Below are 21,809 nucleotides of genomic sequence, written 5' to 3'. Positions count from 1 at the left end.
GGCATCATTTCAAACTTTACAGGTGACGCGAAACTCAGAAATGTAGTAAACAATGAGAAGGATAGCAGCAGACTTCAGGAGGACATAGACAGACTGGTGAAATGGGCAGGCACCTGGCAGATTAAATTTAATGCCGAGAAATGTGAAGTGATATATTTTGGTAGGAAGAATGAGGAGAGGCAATATGGTACAATTTTAAAAGGGGTGCAGGAACAGAGAGACCTCGGGGTGCACGCACAAATCTTTGAAGGTGGCAGGACAAGTCGAGAAGGTTGTTAAAAAAGCATTTGGGATCCTTGGCTTTATTAATAGAGGAATAGAGTACAAAAGCAAGGAAGATGTGCTAAATCTTTATAAAACACTGGTTAAGCCTCAGCTGGAGTATCGTGTTCAATTCTGGGCACCAGACTTTAGGAAGAATGTCAAGGCCTTAGAGAGGATGCAGAACTGATTTACTGGAATGGTACCAGGTATGAAAAACTTCAGTTTTGTGGAGAGACTGGAGAAGCTGGGGTTGTTCTCCTTAGAGCATAGAAGGTTAAGAGGAGATTTGATAGTGGTGTTCAAAATCATGAATGGTTTTAATAGAGTAAATAAGGAGAAACTCTGTCAAGTGGTGGAAGGGTTGGTAACCAGAGGACACCGAGTTAAATTTCTGACAGATGAATTGTCATCATTTGACAGTTCCGTGAAGCTGTCAAACAGTGACATTCTCTGCAGTTTGATGAGGTCTTGAATACAAGACCCCATCAAACTTCTTTCTTTTGCAGAATTGAGATGGTTGTTGCATCTGTGAATGCAACGGCCACCTGTCAATCCCAACCCAGAGGTCCAAAAGTCTCCGCATACAAGCCGACTGAAGCCTGCAGGAAGAAACGAAGGTAAGTACACTTTTAAAAACACTTTGCACTTACTTCAGATACTCACCTCTACACTCTTGCACCCATCACTTACCTTCGCACCACACTTTTGCACCCCCCTGACCCCCGCAGACCCAGTACTTGCCTCGCTGAGCTGGCGGGTTTTGGGACCTTTGGGAAGCCCGCACTTGTGAGGGCAAAAAGGGGATAATCCTATTTTCTGCCTGTTAACTACCTGTTAACAGGCAGTTAATAGGCTTTAATCCCTTCCCACCCCCAAGGAGATGGGACTCAGCACGGGACGGCTACGTGCCTCCTGAGAAGATGGCATGGAGGCGGGTTGGCAACCCACCCCCAAATTCTGCCATTTTCCCGGCAGTCCCACCTCCATACCGGCCTCCCCAGGGCTGGCAAAATCACCCCCCTATGATTCTATGATATGTGTATGTAAATATATGTATAGGTAATAAATATGTATATAAACATACATATAAAATACCGATCCATAATATTAAAAAAAATTACATCTTCCTGCCAACTTTTTTCTATGATATTTTCCTATGTCAACATTTATAATCGAAACTGTCTATGTAAACTTGTCACGCCGTAATTACACTCTCCTGCCAGTGGTGGTAGCAACTTAGCTTTTCATCTGCAAGCTCCTCAAGTCTGTACTACAGAGAAACACCTCTGCTCCAAACGCAGATTGGGTGACTACTTTGCAGAACACCTCCGTTCAGTCTGTAAGCCTGACCCTGAGCTTCCCGTTGCCTGTCACTTTAATTCTCCATTCCACTCCCACTCTGACCTCTCTGTCCTCGGCCTCTTACGCGGTTCCAATGAAGCTCAATGTAAGCTCGAGGAACAGCACCTCATCTTTTGATTAGGCACTTTACAGCCTTCTGGACTCAACATCGAGTTCAACAATTTCAAACCATAACCTCTGCCCCTATTTTTTTTCACATGGCAGCTGATGATTCTTCCATTGCCATTTACATCTCATCTAGACTCATCTTGTCCCATTACATCTCCTTTTGCTTTGCATCATCATCCTTTTTGTCTTTTAATCTCTCCTACCTTCCATCCTATCACAGACCTTCCCTTTTGTTCTTTCCTCCCCTCTCCTCTTTCCCTGCCCCTGCACTTGCTTAAAAATCTATTACATGAATGGTAAGACCCTAGGACAGAGGATCAGAGGGACCTTGGTGTGCATGTACATAGATCCCTGAAGGCAGCAGAACAGGTGGATAAGGTGGTTAAAAAGGCATATGGGATACTTGCCTTCATTAGCCAAGGCATAGAATATAAGAGCAGGGAGGTTATGATGGAGCTGTACAAAACGCTGGTAAGGCCACAGCTGGAGTACTGTGTGCAGTTCTGGTCGCCACACTATAGGAAGGATGTAATTGCTTTGGAGAGGGTGCAGAGGAGATTTACCAGGATGTTACCTGGGCTGGAGCGCTTCAGCTATGAAGAAAGACTGGACAGGCTGGGGTTGTTTTCCTTAGAGCAGAGAAGGCTGAGGGGGGACCTGATTGAGGTGTACAAAATTATGAGGGGCATAGATAGGGTAGATAGAAGGGAACTTTTCCCCTTAGTAGAGGGGTCAATAACAAGGGGGCATAGATTCAAGGTAAGGGGCAGGAGGTTTAGAGGGGATTTGAGGAGGAACTTTTTCACCCAGAGGGTGGTTGGAATCTGGAACTCACTGCCTGAAAGGGTGGTAGAGGCAGGAACCCTCACAACATTCAAGAAGCATTTAGATGAGCACTTGAAACGCCATAGCATACAAGGCTACGGACCAAGTGCTGGAAAACGGGATTAGATTAGACAGGGCTTGATGGCCGGCGCGGACGCGATGGGCCGAAGGGCCTCTTTCTGTGCTGTATGACTCTATGACTCTATCTCTAACTTGTTCCAGTTCTGATGAAGGGTAATTGACCTGAAATGTTAACTGTTTCTCTCTCCACAGATGCTGCCTGACCTGCTGAGTTTTTCCAGCATTTTCTGTTTTTATTTATGCTCCAGCCAATTCTACTTCCCAAATTGCTGTTAAGTTTAAACAATAAATAATAACAAATGAAAGTATTGCATTAAAAACAAGGACCAAATGTATAGCTTTAAAACGAGGAACTGAATTAACTCTATGCACCCTGTTCCAGTTGTTTGCCATCCTCTAACCCCACTTCACCCAGGAAACTATACGGTGGATTTTAACTTTCAGCAGGAGTGGAAAACTGGCGGTGGGAGATCAGGCACCCGTTGTACAATCCGCACAATTTTTCTTTCTATTGAAATCAATGGAAAGGAAAATCGAGCAAGGTGTCTAAGGGGCGGCCAATTCACAACCACCTACCGAAGGCTACAATTTAGTCTAGGCTCGCCATGAGCAATGCCACGGAGAAATTAACTATTAGAGAATGGCAAAGATTTGCTTAGATTGCATTCAGTGCAAAGTTTAAAAAAAAAAAATTTTGAGCCGTGGACAAATGCTTAACGCATTGCTGTGACTTTAATAGAGGTGTTAACCAGTTTAAAATATGTGGGTTAGTGTCTCTGTTAAAATTGTAGACAGAGGAATAAAGAGACAAAAGAAAGACTTGCATTTATATAGGGCCTTTCACATCCTGTCTTATTTCAGTAGCTGTCCTACCAAATACTTGTGCTCTGGATTATTTAATACTGCATTATTTTCAGTATCAGAATTTTACAGAGGGAATGATAGAAAGAACTTGTATTTATATAGCGTCTTTCACAACCTCAGGACATTCCAAAGCGCTTTACAGCCAATGAAGTATTTTTGAAGTGTAGCCACTGTTGTAATGTAGCGAAACATGGCAACCAATTTTTGCACAGCAAGATCCCACAAAGAGCAATGAGAAATGACCAGCTAACCTGTTTTGGTAATTTTATTTGAGGGATAAATATTGGCCAGGGCACTGGGGAGAACTTCCCTGCTCTTCTTCGAAATAGGGCCATGGGATCTTTTCTGTCCACCTGAGAGGGAAAACAGGGCCTCGGTTTAATGTCTCATCTGAAATACAGCACCTCCAGCTTTGCAGTACTCCCTCAATACTGCACTGGAGTGTCAGCCTAGATTTTGTGCTCAAGTCTCTGGCCCAGTCATGGACCTAAAATGTTAACTCATTTTCTCTTGCTACAGATGCTGCCTGACCTGCTGAGTATTTCTAGCATTTTCTGTTTTTATTGCAGATTCCCAGCATTCGCAGTATTTTGCTTTTGTTTTACTATATAAATGCAAGTCTTTCTTTCTTTTTAAAGTCACAATTACTACTTTCTGAACAAACATGTACGTGCATTCTTACTTGTGTTGCTGCCAGCTCTTCACTCTACCCTGCAATGGCAGTTCCACAAAATAAACCGATTTATGCTGCCTTGATTGGGATGTAGCACTTTGCTTTGCATGTGCTAGATCCTCAAGTCTGTACTTGATTGGTGGCATAGTAAATAGTGTAGACGGGAGCATAAAATTTCAAAGGGATGCTGATAGATTAAGTGAGTGGACAAGACAGTGGCAGATGGATTTCAATGCAGGCAAGTGTGAGGTCATCCATTTTGGACCAAAAGAGGATCGATCCGATTATTTTTAAATGGCTTAAAGCTAGGAGCAATGGAGGTCCAAAGAGATTTAGGGGTCCCTCTACACAGCTCACTTAAATGTAGTAGGCCGGTACAAAAAAATAATCAAAGAGGCCAATGGAATGTTAGCCTATAGTATAAAGGGGAGGAAGTTTTGCCACAGCTATACAAAGCCCTGGTTGGAATACATCTGGAGTGTACAGTTCTGGGCAGCGCACCATAGAAAGGATCTATTGGCCTTCGAGGGAGTGCAGCGCAGATTCACAGACTAGTCTTGTATTCCCTGGAATATTGAAGGTTAAGGGGTGATTTAATTGATTATTTTAGGATTTTGAAAGAGTAGATAGAGAGAAACTTTTTCCACTGCTGTGGTCGTCTAGGACAAGGAGACATAACCTTAAAATCAGAGCCAGGCCATTCAGGAGAGAAGTTAGGAAGCACGTCTTCATTCAAAGGGTTGTAGAAGTGTGGAACTCTCCAACAAAAAACAGTAGATACTAGCTCAATTAATAATTCTAAATCTGAGATTGATAGATTTTTGCTAGACAAGGGTATTAAGAGATATGGAGCTAAGGCTGGTGGATGCAGTTAGGATACAGATGAGCCATAATTTCATTGACTGCGGAACAGATTTGAGGGGCTGAATGGCCTACTCCTGTTCCTATGTACATTTAAAATGGCAGTAAAGTTCTATATTGGGCTGTTATTGATGCTATTTCAAAAGTCAAAGAGCTTTCTCTGTTATTATCGTTGCTGGGGTGACAAGCAACTAAAAGCTCTTTACTCTAATTTACAAATCAAGCTGTGCTGCACTCTTTAGCAGCAACTCCCACTGTGAAAAAACAAAGACATAAATGGTTGTTTCAAACATTCAAACAACTATAATGAAACATTGTTTCAGTTGGAGAGTGTCTGCTTTTGATTGCTTATCTCGGAAGTTAGTTCAATAAATTATACCTTTACTTCAAGTATTAACATCGGAATATAAAGTGAGAAGCATTTCCTGACCATTTTGTAAACATCATTTTCTCCACTCTTTAGGCCTCCCCCACAGTACACATCATTCATTGAGTGAGAGGTGCCTTTCTCTCAGGACCACGTAGCCATCTGTTAGGATGCGTTCAAGAGTGATCTAAGTAGGCTCACTTTCCAACTTTCCCTCCTGGAAAGAATACAAGAACTGCCTCCTGGATTATGCACTCAAGAGCTGGAGTGAGACTTGAGCTCATATTCTAAGCCTACATTTCAATGCGGTATGGGACTAGCCGAAGTGCTCTTGCAGAGAGCCAGCACGGGCTCGACGGGCCGAATGGCCTCCTTCTGTGCTGTAACCATTCTATGATTCTATGGAGGGACAGTTGCATTGTGGGTGGTGCCGCCCTTCGGATGAGACAGTAAACCAAGGCCAGATCTGCCTGATCTAACAGCTGAGATGGGTGTTAAAGATCCCGTGGTTTTATTTGAAGAGAAGTAGGGGTTTCTTATGGCCGAAACTTAAAACCCAACCAACACCACCAAAACACAGATTAACTGGTCATACATCTGATTGCTGTTTGTGGGATCTTGCTGTGTGCAAAATGGCAGCCACATATGCCTGCATACGAAAAGTGACTGCTTCAAGCATCTCATTGTCTGTGAAGCACTTGAGACACACACAGAGGGGAGGAGGACATGTACAGCGGGAGAGACACACACATGGGGAAGAGGGACAAAGCAAAGGAGAGGAGAGAGAGAGAGAGGCAGACAAAGAAAGGAACAGAGAAATGGAGAGACAGAAAATGGAGAGAGCTTTACACAGAAGGAGGGAGAGTCATAGAGGCGAGAAGAGAGAAGTTTTCACCCAGTACCACAATATAGAGATTGATATCTAGCTTCAATTTTCAGAGCAACGCAAGTGCAATAGGTATAGTTGTTCTCATTTCCGTCTCCAAATTTAGATATTTTCATGAATGGCCTTTAACACAGATAGAAATCTAATTTCCTCCTCTCTACTCACACATTTCAAGTGCCCCTTCTGAGACGCCCTGTAATCTGAAATCAGGAAATGAGACGCTGCAACTCAGTGACCCTGCCGAGCCATTTGATCCTACCCATAGCTTCTTCTATCCCAGGAGCTGGGATTGGGGACTCCCCGGTTTCTCCTGGGCTTCCATTTCTCCACTTGAAGTATCGACTGGGCTCTGTTATAACAGCAGCACATCAGCTCGCAGCCTGGCTGCTGGTAAAAGCAGTGCAGCCGCACAACAATGCTTTATTTGTTGGACCACTTGTGGAGTCACAGTTTGATTCAACACGATTTGCTGATGTGGAAGGCGGCTGTTTAGACCATTGTCACTTGCAGGAGACAGCCTGACAGAGTCAATTTACATTTGACTGTTTAAATTCGAGGCATAATCCAATGAGGTCGACTCCATTCCTCCCCCTCCCGATCGTGCATCAGACTCCTGCTTTTCTCTTGTTCGGATTCTCTCTTTTCAAAAAAAAAACCCAGTGAAAGCTGCACCCACAGCTTCAGATTGCGTCGTACAACATACTGCACAATCTACCGCTTCACCTATGGATCTCAGTTATTAGCATATTTACACACGTCAAGAATGTGTCTCCTGGAGAAAGAAACACTCCTAAAGCATGAAGTCCTGAGAAGCTTCTGTATTTACCTCCTCCCACCCGCACCCCCCCATCCCAGACATAATGATTTCTGTAAAGCAGAGATTGAAGAGAAAATAATTGGTCCGAGAGCAGACCAATCACACCGACCTCAATGACAGGAGTCAGCGTGAACATTACAACATGAGAAAAGGCCATTTGGCCCATGGGAGTTCATCTCTCTCTAGTAAATTAACTCTATTGTGACATCCAATTGTATTGTGAATAACAGCAGTGACAATTATGTGATCTTACTATATAATGTTATTGTACACACAACCTATTACCACGAGTGCTCGCAAAACCCTGCCTATTTAGCTACAAGCATGCACTTGCATTTATTTCCCAGTTCATTCCATTCCATTTTGTTTATTTTTTCAAAGTGTGACTATTTCCTCATCATTCATAAAATATTGTATCTGTACCTGGAATGATTCTGTCGTTACAGGGGGAATAGGCCAGCTTTAGAACACAAGCGAGGCTAGGAGAGCCTCTCCTCACGAAAGAATTCCTCTCACTGCAGGAGTGAGTGCAGGGGGATGCAGGATCATTTAAAGGCAGCAGAAAGAGGCAGAACAGGACACTCAAAAAGGCACGAGGAAAATGCAAGGCATATGGAGAATCATGGCCAGATGGGATGACAGGAACATAAAGGGCAAGGAGAGACACAGGAGCATTGGGGAGTGGCAGAAGATAGATTGTAGTCAGAGTTGCACAGTTGGATGGGAGGGGAAACAATAATAAGCTGGCCAATGTTGTCCATTATTTTCCAGTGAATTAAGAACAGGATTCAAACACTGCCGACTGTGGAACATGCACTGCTGCCACCAGCTGGCAATCAATGGAACAAGATGCTGTGTTTTAGTCCTCATTCGAGACAATTTTAAATGGACAGTATCAACTATCTGTTAGTTTGAACAGAAATACTTGTCAAAGAGAAATATACAACAAAATAGTAGTGTTGAGCCTTACGTAAGTATTTAACATGGTAAAGGAGTGACTGACAAAAGGTCTTCAAGAAGATGACGGATTATAAGAAGGTAAATTACTTCCATTGGTCAGTGAGATGGCAATGAAAAGGCACAAATTTAAGACAATGGTGAGAAAACTTAAAAGGGAGGATGGAAAGACAATTCTTTACAATGATAGTAATGAGATCTCTGCGCTCCTCCAATTCTGGGCTCTTGCGCATCCCCGATTTTCATCACCCTTCCATTGGTGCCCGTGCCTTCAGCCGCCTCGGCCTTAAGCTCTGGAATTCCCTTCCTAAACCTCTTTGCCTGACGACCTCTCGCTCCTCCTTTATGATGCTCTTTAAAACCTATCTCTCTGATCAAACTTTTGGTCACCTGCCCTAATATCTCTTTCTCTGGCTCAGTGAAGCACCGTGGGACATTTTAAATGCAAGTTGTTGTTGTTTGTCTTCTTCAATTGGCCTCAGTGCCCCTGAGCTACAAAGAGTGAAAAAAAATTGCAAGTGTTCCCACTCCTGATCACTATCTAGTGAATCCTGCTGGAAGGCAGCGCGTGCGACTGTCGAATGGGGCATGATGGAGTTCAGTTGCCTTGTCCCTCATGTGGCTCGATGTCAAATTTTGTCTGATAACACTCCTGTGAATTACCTTGGGACGTTTTGCCATGTTAAAGGCGCTATAAAAATGCATGTTGTTGTTGTGATGGTTTGGTGACTGAAAACAAACACGATTCTCAAGGTGTAGTCTCCAAATTTATATTTAACTGTTTGGAGAACATAATCCGTCATTTGCTTCACTTTGCTTATCGCTGCTCCACCACGATTCAACATGTTAAGCACTGGATCTACGATCATACCCAGATTCCTTTCCACATCCCCTTTAGATATATCTACGCTGTCCATACTGCACTTCTGACATCTAGAACACAAGAAAACTCTGATAAGAATAGGCCATTCGAGGTTATCAAGCCCAGTCTGGCCAGCAGATCAGGCACAGTCTACCCCTCAGGGGCAACCACTGTAGGCGTTTAATCTTGTGAGCAAAAGCTGTCAGAAAAATTAAGTCTCATTTCCTCAACTGAGCAGTTTATTTAAAGCAAGATTAGCTCACTAAATATATGTTACCCAAAACAGCAAGACTATCCAACTAAATCAGAGCTCTCCATGTAAAAGCAGAATCTGATCATATTATTGCATTTGCAAACTGCAAATGTAAATCAAAGAGCTGAGCTGAGCCTTTGTCTCAAGAAAAGAATGGTTAAAGGTCAATAACATCTGTGCAAGACGTGCTTACAGCAAGTTTACAATGATCTGCAATTCTGATATGTCAAACGAAACAGGGAATACAATCATTTTCATTACCAACTCAGAAATAAGACCTTGGCTACAGGGGTTGGCGTGTTGTGTTAAAATGTATTTTAAATATTTTGGCAGACAATGCTTCTATAAATACAAAGATGCACGTCTGTCATATCAGACATATACTGGGGGCAGGGGGGTTGCAGCTGAGCCTTCCCAAAATTGTCTGGCTCAATCACAGAGCCAGCCCGCAGTAAGTCAGGAGCAGGCAAACGAGAGGGAGTGGCAAACGGCCCACAGTGCAGCTCTGAAGCCACTCCTGCTTCTTCCGGCTCCATATTAAGTTAAGTGAATACCGAAAAACTTACCTGCTCTTCGGTGACCCTTTAAGGACCGCTGGTTAGGCCAGCGTAGACCCGGAAAATAGTAACACAGCATGCGCAGCACATGCCCTGCCTAGTTTTTGACCAATTTGGCATCGGAGTCCTGAAATAGTTGTCAAGCCTATTTAAGGGGCCTAACGCTTGTTTTAGACAGCCATCCAGGGCACTTTGAAATCACTGACTACCAACTTGGTAGCAGGCGCACTTCTGGGGGGGGGGGGGGGAGATTGTGCCTGGAAATTAGTGCCTCCAATGTCCATTTTTTGCCAAAAAAAGGCGCGACATGGACCAACTTCCTCCCCCACTTCTTACCCAGTTTTTGATTGACTGGAATAAAAGGACTAAGTCTTGACCATATCAGGTAAATCCACTAACCAAAAAAACCCCAGAAACTTAACCAATCAAATCACTCAAAGTACTTTTGAAAAGGTGTTCCACTGCTGCTTTCTTCCCATTTAGAGGTTGATGTAAAATAAGGTCTCTAATGTAATAAAATAAATTTAAGTTACACATTTCACTCAGACCAATTAACCTTACCTATAAAAGTATCTTTTTGTGTTTTCTCATTAACAGTTTTACTTGAGAGTTACCAACTAAATCAATGCCTACAACCCCCAGGATGCCACAGCCTGAGCACGTGTAGTGATTTTTTTCATGCCCATTTCTCTTCACAATGCGGCAGGATTTGAGTTTCTTTCCTTTTTTTTCTCAAATGATTTAAAAACAAATTAGAGAATGAATTTAAAAGAATCAGGTACCAGTTTCCTATTTCAACTATCACAAGCTTCATTTCCATATCAGAGAAAGCCAAGCTCAGATGAGATAGAGAATAATTACATAATCTCTTCTTCATAAACAATGGCTGTTTAGAGAATTTTTTTTTCAAAAATTAGTGTCAAATTGTGTTCTTAGTGTGTAACAAAATGTGAATTTGCTTTTCTAAGTGATTTTAAAATAGGAGTGAAAATGAAATTAAGCAGCTTTTTAGAGTAAAATTTTCAAATAAATGATATTTTTTCACTTATGAGAGTCGAACTGCCAAGTATGGCAAGGTAGATGATTTATAACGACTGTGCTTCTTTTGTTTGTATTTAGAATTCCAGCGCAATGATGACTTAAAGAGTTAATTATGCAACCATGCTACCTCATTCACAATACCAAACCCCAAGATTCCCCTCACCTTATCAAACCTACAGTGCCATCAAACATCAAGATCTTCACCTTCCTCAGTTCTACCAAACTCCCAAGATCTTGTCCCTCCACAGTATCCTAACATATTCTCCAACTCATTGGGAGCACAATAGCAGCACAATAATATGCATTTCCTGATAAGTCACATTTCAAGTGTTATACTTCAGTGCCACACATTTTGATTGGCATACTTTCTTACTGACCCAAATTTCATATTCATAAAACAGCAACAAACCAGAACTCAGTAGCTAGGGAATTTAAAAGGAACAAATCAAGTAGTGAAGAAAATATAAACGTCAAAAGAACACATGGGAAACCGAATCAATCAAGTCACTCAATCATAAACATACTTTTTTTTAAACCAGAGAGCTCACTGTGCACACAGGTTCATATAAATTGTTGAAAATAATTTCATAACATAACAGACATAATCATTTTGAAATTCACAATAAAATAATTCAACTTCCCTGTCAAATTGTCTTTTATGCATTCGAATAACTTCATTAATCGTTTACCAAGTCTCTCTTAGAGGCTGAGTTCACATTCTTGCCGTAACGATTACTTTTGTCAGCTCAAAAGATTTATAGCTACAACTATGCCAGCAAATCCCAGGGTGCTGAAATCAGAGAGTGTGCACTCTGGAGAATCTCCCAGACTACATCAGTACGATTCGCTCTGTGCCTTCCCTCAAGCCCGAGCAGTAATTATGAATTTGTTGATCTAATTGGAGGCGGCGGCGGCGGGACATAAAGGAGAGAGCGGAGGAACAGCGGGATCTAATCGGAGGCAGTGGCAGTGGGACATAAAGGAGAGAGCGGAGGAACAGCGGGAGCTAATCGGAGGCAGCGGCAGTGGGATATAAAGGAGAGAGCGGAGGAACAGCAGGATCTAATCGGAGGCAGTGGCAGTGGGACATAAAGGAGAGAGCGGAGGAACAGCAGGATCTAATCGGAGGCAGTGGCAGTGGGACATAAAGGAGAGAGCGGAGGAACAGCGCGGACCTAATCGGAGGCAGTGGCAGTGGGACATAAAGGAGAGAGCGGAGGAACAGCGCGGACCTAATCGGAGGCGGTATCAACGGCGGGACATAAAGGAGAGAGTGGAGGAACAGCGCGGACCTAATCGGAGGCAGCGGCAGTGGGACATAAAGGAGAGAGCGGAGGAACAGCGCGGACCTAATCGGAGGCGGTATCAACGGCGGGACATAAAGGAGAGAGCGGAGGAACAGCGCGGACCTAATCGGAGGCAGCGGCAGTGGGACATAAAGGAGAGAGCGGAGGAACAGCGCGGACCTAATCGGAGGCGGTATCAATGGCGGGACATAAAGGAGAGAGCGGAGGAACAGCACGGACCTAATCGGAGGCAGTGGCAGTGGGACATAAAGGAGAGAGCGGAGGAACAGCGCGGACCTAATCGGAGGCAGCGGCAGTGGGACATAAAGGAGAGAGCGGAGGAACAGCGCGGACCTAATCGGAGGCAGTGGCAGTGGGATATAAAGGAGAGAGCGGAGGAACAGCGCGGACCTAATCAGAGGCAGTGGCAGTGGGATATAAAGGAGAGAGCGGAGGAACAGCGTGGACCTAATCGGAGGCAGTGGGATATAAAGGAGAAAGCGGAGGAACAGCGCGGACCTAATCGGAGGCAATGGCAGTGGGATATAAAGGAGAGAGCGGAGGAACAGCGCGGACCTAATCGGAGGTATCAGCGGCAGCCGAACCTTCCACAATTTCCAAAAAACCAAGGTGTGACGTAATAGGACAGCAGGTAGGTGATTGGTTGGTGAGTATTATGGTTTTGTTTTCTCTCTAAACTAAGAGAGTGGTTTAAACTAGGAGCAGGAAACTATAACATACTGTATTCAATTTATAGCTTAACTAGTTAAACTATTTAATGCAACTATAAATAATCGTTGAATAAAGACTTTAATTCATTAAATAAGTAAAATAAGATATGTCAGGGCAGGTTGTGTGTCTGGACTGCAGTATATTGGAGTTTGTGGACAGCGAGACTGCCCCAAGCAAACATATCTGCAGGAGATGTCTCCATCTCGAATCCTCCGGCTCAGAGTCATTGAGCTGGAGTGTGAATTGGAGACACTCCAACACATAAGGGAGGAATTTCTGGACAGTTTTATTCATAATACAGTCACACCCCAGAAGAAAGCATAGGTTCAGGAAAGGGAGGGTGTGACTGTTAACTGGCACAGAAGCAGACAGATCAGGAGAATTAACACGTGGCTGAAGGGCTGGTGTGGGAAAGAGGGGTTCCTTTTCATGGGACACTGGCACTAGTTCTGGGACAGGAAGGAGCTGTACCGATGGACGGGCTCCACCTGAACCGGGATGGGACTCGTGTCCTAGTGGAAAGGGTAAATAGAAAGGTGGCAAAGGCTTTAAACTAATAAGATGGGAGGAGGGATCTACAAGAAACGTAACCATCCTAATTCTAAACAAAACAGGAAAAGAGAGCGTAAGAAAGAATAAAGTAAGGGGGGACATTGATGTCAAGAGAATAAATAGAGTTATAGAACAGGGGGGAAAAATTCAGTATCGCCCCGTTTGGGGCGCCATTATCGGCCGTGCGCAAAGTTTAGCACCTGGTGCTAATTATCGCCTCCGACGGCAAACTTGGCTTTAATCGCCCCTGGAGGTGATTGGAGCACTAAATCAGGCGCTTCACACCTGTCTTAAGGCGCAAAGGCCGAGGAGCGAGGCGCTACCTCACAGCGCTGGCGAAGCTCATGTGATGTCAGTCAGCAATGGAACACAGACACACTGGCGCCGGCCAATTCTTAAAGGGGAGCTCTGACGAAAGGTCATCGACCTGAAACGTTAACTCTGTTTCTCTCTTCACAGATGCTGCTTGACCTGCTGAGTTTCTCCAGCATTTTCTGTTTTTATCTTAAAGGGGAGGGTTGATTTTGCTCTCCATCCGCATCCTGCTCATTGCAGCCTTGAATCTCAGCCTGGAGAGACCTGTACATCAAATCTGCTGGAAAGAACAATGGAGAGGCCCAGGGAAAGAGTTCAGAGTGCAGCCCCCACAGTCTCTTCTAAATCGATACAAGGAAGGGCAGATCAAAATGAACCTGCAAAGTGCTGCTCAGTACCAAAACTCCTTCGCACAGCGTTGAATCTCTCCAGAAGTCTCTCTCTCTCACAATGCGTGGTGTAAAAATGTCACCAACAAATAAAAGCAGGAAGCGGTCGCCTTTAAATAGTGCTACCCCAGTCCCTTCCTGACTGCAAAACGCTCCCCTCAACCTGTCGTTGCTAGCGGCAGGCGGTAAGGCAGGGGGTGCCACTCAATATCCGGTCCGGGGCGCTACTGGGGCGTTGCGCACTCGACTGACGTCACGATCTGCCGGCGCAGGAGATCGTGGCAGTAGTGTTTGGCGCCGCCGCAAAATGTCTAGTTAATTTCGCGAGCGGCGCAAACATCGCTGCGCCCGGGCACTAGTTGCTTTGAGCCCCATTAGTGCCCTCTTAAGGCGCTAATGGGAGGCGCAAACAACTGAATTTTTCCCCCCAGGAGTTTAAAAAGATGGCTAAACATAAAGTGAGAGGAAATCCTATTAAAAATGAGTTAAACTATCTGTACAGCAATGCACACAGTGTCTGTAATAAAACAGGGGAGCTGGAGGCAATCATGCATTGCGAGGAACCAGACATAGTAGGAATTACTGAGACATGGCTACAGAAAAATCAGGACTGGGAATTAAACATTGAAAGGTGTAACATATTTAGAAAAGATAGGGAGGGAAGAAGAGGAGGTGGAGCAGCTGTACTTATTAGGGTTAACATAATGGCAGTAGAAAAAAGTGACACAGATATCAGCAAGACAAAAATAGAATCCATATGGATAGAGATAAAAGATAATAAAGGATCAATCACACTAATAGACATAGTCCACAGACCACCTAAAAGTGGAAGGGAAGTGGAGGAAGACAAATTAGGGAAATGAGTAAAAAACATAGAATAATAATCATGGGGGACTTCAAATACCCTGATATTAATTGGACAAAAGAGGTAGGTAAAGGGGATAAGGGAATGGAGTTCCTACAATGTGTACAGGACTGCTTTTTAACCCAATATATAAAAAGCCCAACAAGGGAGGATTCGCTATTGGATCTAGTAATGGGAATGCACCAGAGCAGATAAAAGTAAAAGTAGGGGAACATCTAGGCAATAGTGACCATAATATAATACACTTTAAGATGATAATTGAGAAGGACATAAGTATGACGAAAACCAGGTTAATAGATTGGAGAAAAGCTGATTTTGAGGGGCTGAGAATAGAACTTGGGAAAAAAAGGGCAACAATATTGTCAAACAATGATGTAGAACAGCAATGGGAAACATTTAAAATGGTGTTCAACAGAGTGCAGGAAAAATATATTCCGCTAAAAGGAAAGAACAAACTAAACAATAACGAGACTCCATAGATGAGTAAATAAGACAAAAATTGACGGTAAGGAAAGAGGCATACATTAAATACATAGACATCAGGGGAGTGCATGATAAGGGAGAATACGAAAAGATTAGGAGAGAAGTCAAAAAACAATTAGGGAGGCAAAGAGGAACTATGAAATTAAATTATCAAGAAACATAAAACAAAATAGCAAAATATTTTATAGGCACATCAATAATAAAAGAAGGTTGGGATGCAAATAGAGCCATTAAGGGATAGACAGGACAATACCACAGGTAACGATAGAGAGATGGCAGAAATATTAAATCATTATTTTGCTTCAGTATTTACCAGGTAGATAGAACAGGTGGACATGACATTGGATGATGAGATTAGTAATGAGATTAGTGCATTTAAAATAAAATAGGAGTATATTAAATAAACTAATCAAACTCAAAGAGGATAAAACCCCTGGTCCGGATGGATTGCATCCACGCATTTTAAAAGAATATAGGGAAGAGATAGCAGAGGCATTACTACACATATTTAATAATTCGTTAGAAAAAGGTGTAGTGCCAGAGGACTGGTGGATAGCTAACGTAATACTGATATTTAAGAAGGGGGATAGAACATATCCAGGGAATTATAGACCAGTCAGCTTAACGTCGGTGGTAGGAAAAATATTGGAATCCCTACTAAAGGAGAAAATAGAAGAACATCTAGAAACCAAAAATATTATAATGAATAGTCAGCATGGATTTCAAAAAGGAAAGTCTTGCTTGACCAACCTTATTGAATTTTTTGAAGAGGTAACAGAGACAGTAGACAATGGTAATGCAGTAGATGTAATTTATCTGGGTTTTCAAAAGGCCTTCGATAAGGTCCCCCATAATAGACTGATGAACAAGGTCAGAGAATGCGGAGTCAGGGGACAAGGAGCAGAATGGATTGCTGGCTGGCTTCAGGACAGAAAGCAGAGAGTAGGAGTAAAGAGTAACTATTCACAGTGGCAGAAGGTGGGTAGTGGTGGGTAGTGGTGTTCCACAAGGATCAGTGTTGGGACCACTGCTGTTCACAATTTAGACTTTGGAATCAAAAACACAATTTGCGGATGACACCAAATTGGGGGGGGGGGATAGTCAATACTGAGGAGGACTGCAACAAATTACAGGAGGACATTAATAAACTTGCAGAATGAGCATATAATTGGCAAATGAAGTTCAACACAGAACAATGTGAGGTATTACATTTTGGTAGGAAGAATAGGGAGGTCACATTACTTGGAGGGTGCAAGTCTAGGTGGGGTAGAGGAACAAAGGGATCTCGGAGTACAAATACACAAATCAGTAAAAGTCGCAACTCTGGAATTTCTGCTAGTATAAATACAGGAGGGAATAAGTAGCACGGAGTCCAGTTCGACGGAGTACTGCTTCTAGAGTACTAAACTCGGAATTTGGTGAGTGAGGGAATTTGGTGCATTGAGGGAAGTGGTGTTGTTCTGGTATTTTAAAAAACAAGGAGCGGTCCGAGAGAGGGAGCGTGAGACAGTGATACCTGAGAACTGAGGTCTAGAGACATTCATTAAAATTAATAGTTTAAACAAGATACTAATTAGCTCCTGAAAGAGGGAATAGACATTTTTTAGATCATGAATGGGCCGCTGATACCTATTGCTTACAATTCCTGCGCCATGTGGGAACTTCAGGACAGGTCATGTGTCTTGGGGGACCATGTGTGTAGGAAGTGTTTCCAGCTGCTTGAGCTCGAGCTCAGGGTTTCCGAGCTTGAGGGCAGCTGGAATCACTGTGGAGCATCAGGGAGGCTGAGAGCTTCCTGGACCGTATGTTCCAGGAGGTGGCCACCCCACAGGCAAAGAGAGTTCAGGATAGTAAATGGGTGGCCATCCGGAAGAGTAGGAAGAGGCAGGAAGTGCAGGAGTCTTCGGGGTGTGTGTCACTCTCAAACCAGTATGCAGCATTAGAGACTGCTGGGAGTGACGACACCTTGAAGGAGTGCAGTCCTGACCATGGCACCAATGGGCAAGGGACTGCGCAGGGGGGAACAGCAAAGCATAGAAATGCAGTCGTTATAGGAGATTCCATAGTTAGGGGGACAGACAGGATTTCTGTAACCGTCACCATGAGTCCCACATGGTGTGTTGCCTCCCCGGTGCCAGGGTAAAGAACATCATGGAGAGGGCGCAAAATATTCTGCAGGGGGAAGGGAGTGAGCCAGAAGTTGTGGTACACGTCGGTACCAACGACAGAGAGAGGGCAGGTACTGAGGTCCTACAGTCAAGACTTTCAGGAACTAGGGAGGAAGTTAAAAAGTAGGACCTCAAAGGTAGTAATCTCTGGATTACTCCCAGTGCCACGTACCAGCGATAGTAGAAATAGGAAGATTGGGAGGATCAATGCGTGGCTTGAGGCATGGTGCAGGAGGGAGGGCTTCAGATTCTCGGGGCATTGGGACCAGTTCTGGGGCAGGAGGCACCTATTCAAAAGGGACGGGTTGTACCTCAATGGGATTGGGACCAATGTCCTCGCGGGGAGGTTCACTTGTGTGGTTGGAGAGGGTTTAAACTAAATTGGCAGGGGGGTGGGCACCAGCACATAGAAGTAGAAAAGAGGAATAAGGTGCATAAAGGAGGGAGAGTGTTGGATAGTACTAGAGAAGGAAATAGTACCATATTAGATAGGAGCAGACTACGAGGAATACAAAGACAGATTTGGAATGCATGTATGTAAATGCATAAAGTGTGGTGAATAAGGTTGGTGATATACAAGCACAATTAGCCGTGTGGGAATATGATGTAGTGGCTGATGTAAGAAAAAGAGTCTCACACATCAAGTAACTTTAAAGTAAGCTTTAAGCAACTTATAATCACACTATATACAAGAGAGGTCTTCACCATGCCTCTGGCAGAAGCCCCTTTACAATACTGAGCAGTTCAGTATTTATACCAGTCCAACAGGAAGTGACGTGTGACAGGAAGTGATGTATTTACAAAGTTCACAGTTCACAGGAAGTGACACATAACTTCCCGGAAGTTATCATTATTATCACATTCTTCCCTCCTGCAGGATTAGAAGGCTGTGGTCTTCCTTTTGTTCCGCAGCCGCCGAACGAAGAAGAGTCGCACCCGTTTGGGTTCCCGTCGTAGAGGGTCGCTGGTCCGCTTACATGCGGTTGGCCATTGGTCAGAGTCTGTGTGGCCTGGATTACCCTGTGAAGGGTCGGGGAGATCATGGCTTCGTGTACGAGCCCCAATAGGTTCAAAGTCGGTCTGCCTCTGTTCAGAGGGAGGTGCAGAGCTGGTCTGTGGCGGATCAGTACTTTCGTGCGCGGTACTGGGAGGGTCGCAACTTTGAGTACGGGGTTCTACCGGCACCAAGCTAGTTGGTGTCCGATCAGGATCCTGGAGAGGGGTACCCGATAGGTTCCAAGAGTTTCCTGGTAAAATACCATCACCCGATGTCCCACTAGGTCCTGGTGGGCAGGGAGCCAGATCCCGTAATGATACGGTAGATTCTCGGCCGTTGGGATATCGTATGTTTGCATAGGTGGGGTTGGCATCGGTTAGTTCGACCTCGTCTACGAGAGGGTCATTTTTAGACGTCCGAACGTATCTTCGGAGTAGAACAGGTCCAGGAGTAGTTAGCCATGACGGGAGTGATGTCCCATGAGATGAGCGACGCTGGAATCCAAAGAACCGCTCATGAGGTGTAGTATTTGTGGCTGTAGAAAGAAGGGACCATATAGAGTGCAATGCATCCGGAAGCACTGCTTCCCATTGCTGGTCTGGTAGGCCCCGAGATCTTAAAGCAAGACGTACGGAATTCCAGATGATACCGTTATACCTCTCTACCTGCCCATTTCCGATGGGATGGTATGGTGTTGTTTTGCTTGTAGCAACTCCCCGTTCTGAGAGGTAGTCCTTGAGTTCCTTTGACATAAAGGATGGACCCCGATCTGAGTGAATATAAGCCGGCATGCCACAGAGAGAAAATACCTGCTCAAGGCAGCAGATTACTGTGGACGCCAGCATATTGGAGCAGGGGAAGGCAAACGGAAAACGTGAATATTCATCAATCATGGTGAGCAAATATGTGTTCCGAGTGGAAGAGGGCACTGGGCCCTTAAAATCGATGCTAAGTCGTTGCATCGGTTGGGTTGCGTGTATGAGCATACCATCTGAGGGGCGGAAGAACTGAGGTTTTAATTCCGCACAAAGCCGGCATTCTAAGCATATTTTCTTTACATCTCCAGTAGAAAAAGGGAGATTCCGTGATCGTACGAAATGTAGCATGCGCGTAACGCCAGGATGACACAATCCATTATGGACATCTATGAGAGTAGAGGACGACATAGTGGAGCAGAATGCCCGTGTGAGGGTGTCCAGGGCCACATTCTCCTTGCCAGGTCGATAGTGAATGGTATAACCAAAAGAGGCCAGTTCCATCCTCCAAAGTTGTATTTTATTATTCTTAATTTTGGTTCGTTTTCGATTATCAAGCATGAAGGCGACTGATCGCTGGTCCGTGATTAATGTAAAGTGCTGGCGAGCTAGAAAATGGTTCCACTTCCGTACTACCTCTATGATGGCTGTGGCTTCCTTCTCAACCGGGGGATAATGTAGCTCGGCACCTTGTAAGGTCCTGGACATAAATGCTACAGGATGACCTTCCTGATTTAGGGTAGCCGAGATCGCCACCTCCGAGGCATCACATTCGACTATGAAAGGGAGATTCTCATCGATGGAGTGAAGAGCCGCTTTCTCCAACTGTTTTTTGAGAAGGTTAAAGGGTGCAACAGCCACTGTTTCCAATGGAAATGATCTACCATGCAGCAAGGGTTGGATTTTGTCCGAAAAATGAGGAATCCATTTAGCGTAGTATGCAAACAGACCGAGAGCCCGACGTAAAGAAGCTGGATTCTTAGGTGACGGGAGCTCTTGGAGCGGGCGAAGTCTTTCTGGGTCTGGCTTAATGATACCATTGCCTACGCGGTAGCCAAGGATGTTGATGGTCGGTTGCGACTCAACAGATTTAGATTCATTCAAGGTTAAGTTACGGCGATGGAGGGCATCCCGAAATTTTTGGAGGTTGGCGTCGTGTTCCTGTTGATCGTGACCTGCAATAGTAATGTTATCAAGATAGGGAAAAGTGTCCCTTAGGTTTTCCTGTTTAACCAGGCCATCCATTGCCCGTTGGAAGACAGCCACTCCATTAGTAACCCCGAATGGGAGGCGACGAAATTGGTACAGCTGTCCATTAGCCTCAAAGGCCGTGTACTGCTTATCTGAGACCTTCAAGGGTACCTGATGATAGGCACTTTTTAAATCGTAAGTTGAGAACACTTTGTATTCGGCCAGTTTATTAACCATATCATCAATGCGTGGCAATGGGTAGGCGTCCAAGTCGGTATATTGATTGATGGTTTGCGAATAATCAATGCATAGCCGTTGTTTGTGAGGTTTTAGAGGGTTCTTGACAATGACGACTTGAGCCCGCCAGGGCGACGAACATGGTTCGATGATATCCTCTGCTAGAAGTCGAGAGATTTCAGCCTCAATAAAAGATTGGTCTTCCTGATTAAAGCGCCGTGATTTCGTTATTATTGGTTTGCATCGAGGCGGAATACTGGCAAATAATGAGGGTTCATCAAGTGAAGCTGCTGATAATGCACAAAACGGTAATTTAGACGGTATATTAGAAATAGTAAGACCAGGTTTGGATCCGCCGAACTCAATGGTGAGTTTCTTATGCTGTTTTTGGAAATCCAGCCCTAAGAGGAGATCACTACATAAGTCCTTGAGCACCGAAAGTCGGGTGGAGGGATACATGCGACCATTAAGTGTCATATCAATAACACAAAAGCCGGAGATTCTGGTATTAAGTGATGACTGAGCCATCGCAATTGCCTGGTCCGATGGGAAGACATGTAGTTTCAATTTCGCAACAATCTGTTCTTTAATGAAACTATCAGTACTTCCTGAGTCAATTAAGGCATCTAAGGTATGCCCATTAATTGAAACTTTTGTAGCTGCATGAAACAGGTTCTGTGGGCAAGCAGCTGTAATTGGTATGGTTGCACAGAGAGTGGCTGAAACTCTAGGTGTGCTTCTTCGGGAGAGAGCTCGAGAGGAAGCTTGATAGGTCCTAGCTGGAGCATCTTGATAGGCCCTAATTGGGGCAGTTCGGTAGGCCTTAGCTGGATAGGCCCTCGTAGAGGCTCTTGATTGGCAAACTTTTGCAAAGTGTCTCTTTTTATCGCAATGACTGCAGATCGCATTGCGAGCAGGGCAGAATTTCCTAGGGTGAAAAGAATCTCCACAAAAGAAGCATTCCTTCCTAGATTGCCAAGAGGCTGCTAAAGTGGGGTCATCCTCCTCTTCTTCATCAGAATTATCATCAGGATTAAATTCCTCCATGATAGGGTTCACCT

General features: G+C 44.3%; 1 protein-coding gene across 4 annotated transcripts in view; it reads right to left on the bottom strand.

Moving 5' to 3' along the window:
- LOC147117753 (catenin delta-2-like) overlaps positions 1–21,809 on the bottom strand; it is a 1,234,825-nt gene that overhangs the window by 678,148 nt on the left and 534,868 nt on the right. The window contains exon 1 of one of the 4 annotated variants that reach the window (XM_085988996.1): positions 6,551–7,093. The exons of the other annotated variants lie outside the window; for them this stretch is intronic. The gene's annotated coding sequence lies outside the window, so the exon portion shown is untranslated. Of the gene's footprint in view, positions 1–6,550; positions 7,094–21,809 lie in introns of those variants that run through there. 4 annotated transcript variants of the gene reach the window in all.

The sequence above is a fragment of the Somniosus microcephalus genome, chromosome 5 (genome assembly GCF_052327205.1).
Source record: "Somniosus microcephalus isolate GS21.2 chromosome 5, FLI_Smic_1.0, whole genome shotgun sequence".
Lineage (NCBI taxonomy): Eukaryota > Metazoa > Chordata > Chondrichthyes > Squaliformes > Somniosidae > Somniosus > Somniosus microcephalus.
Note: the sequence above shows the minus strand (reverse complement) of the source record. Positions and strands in the feature narration are given on the sequence as shown.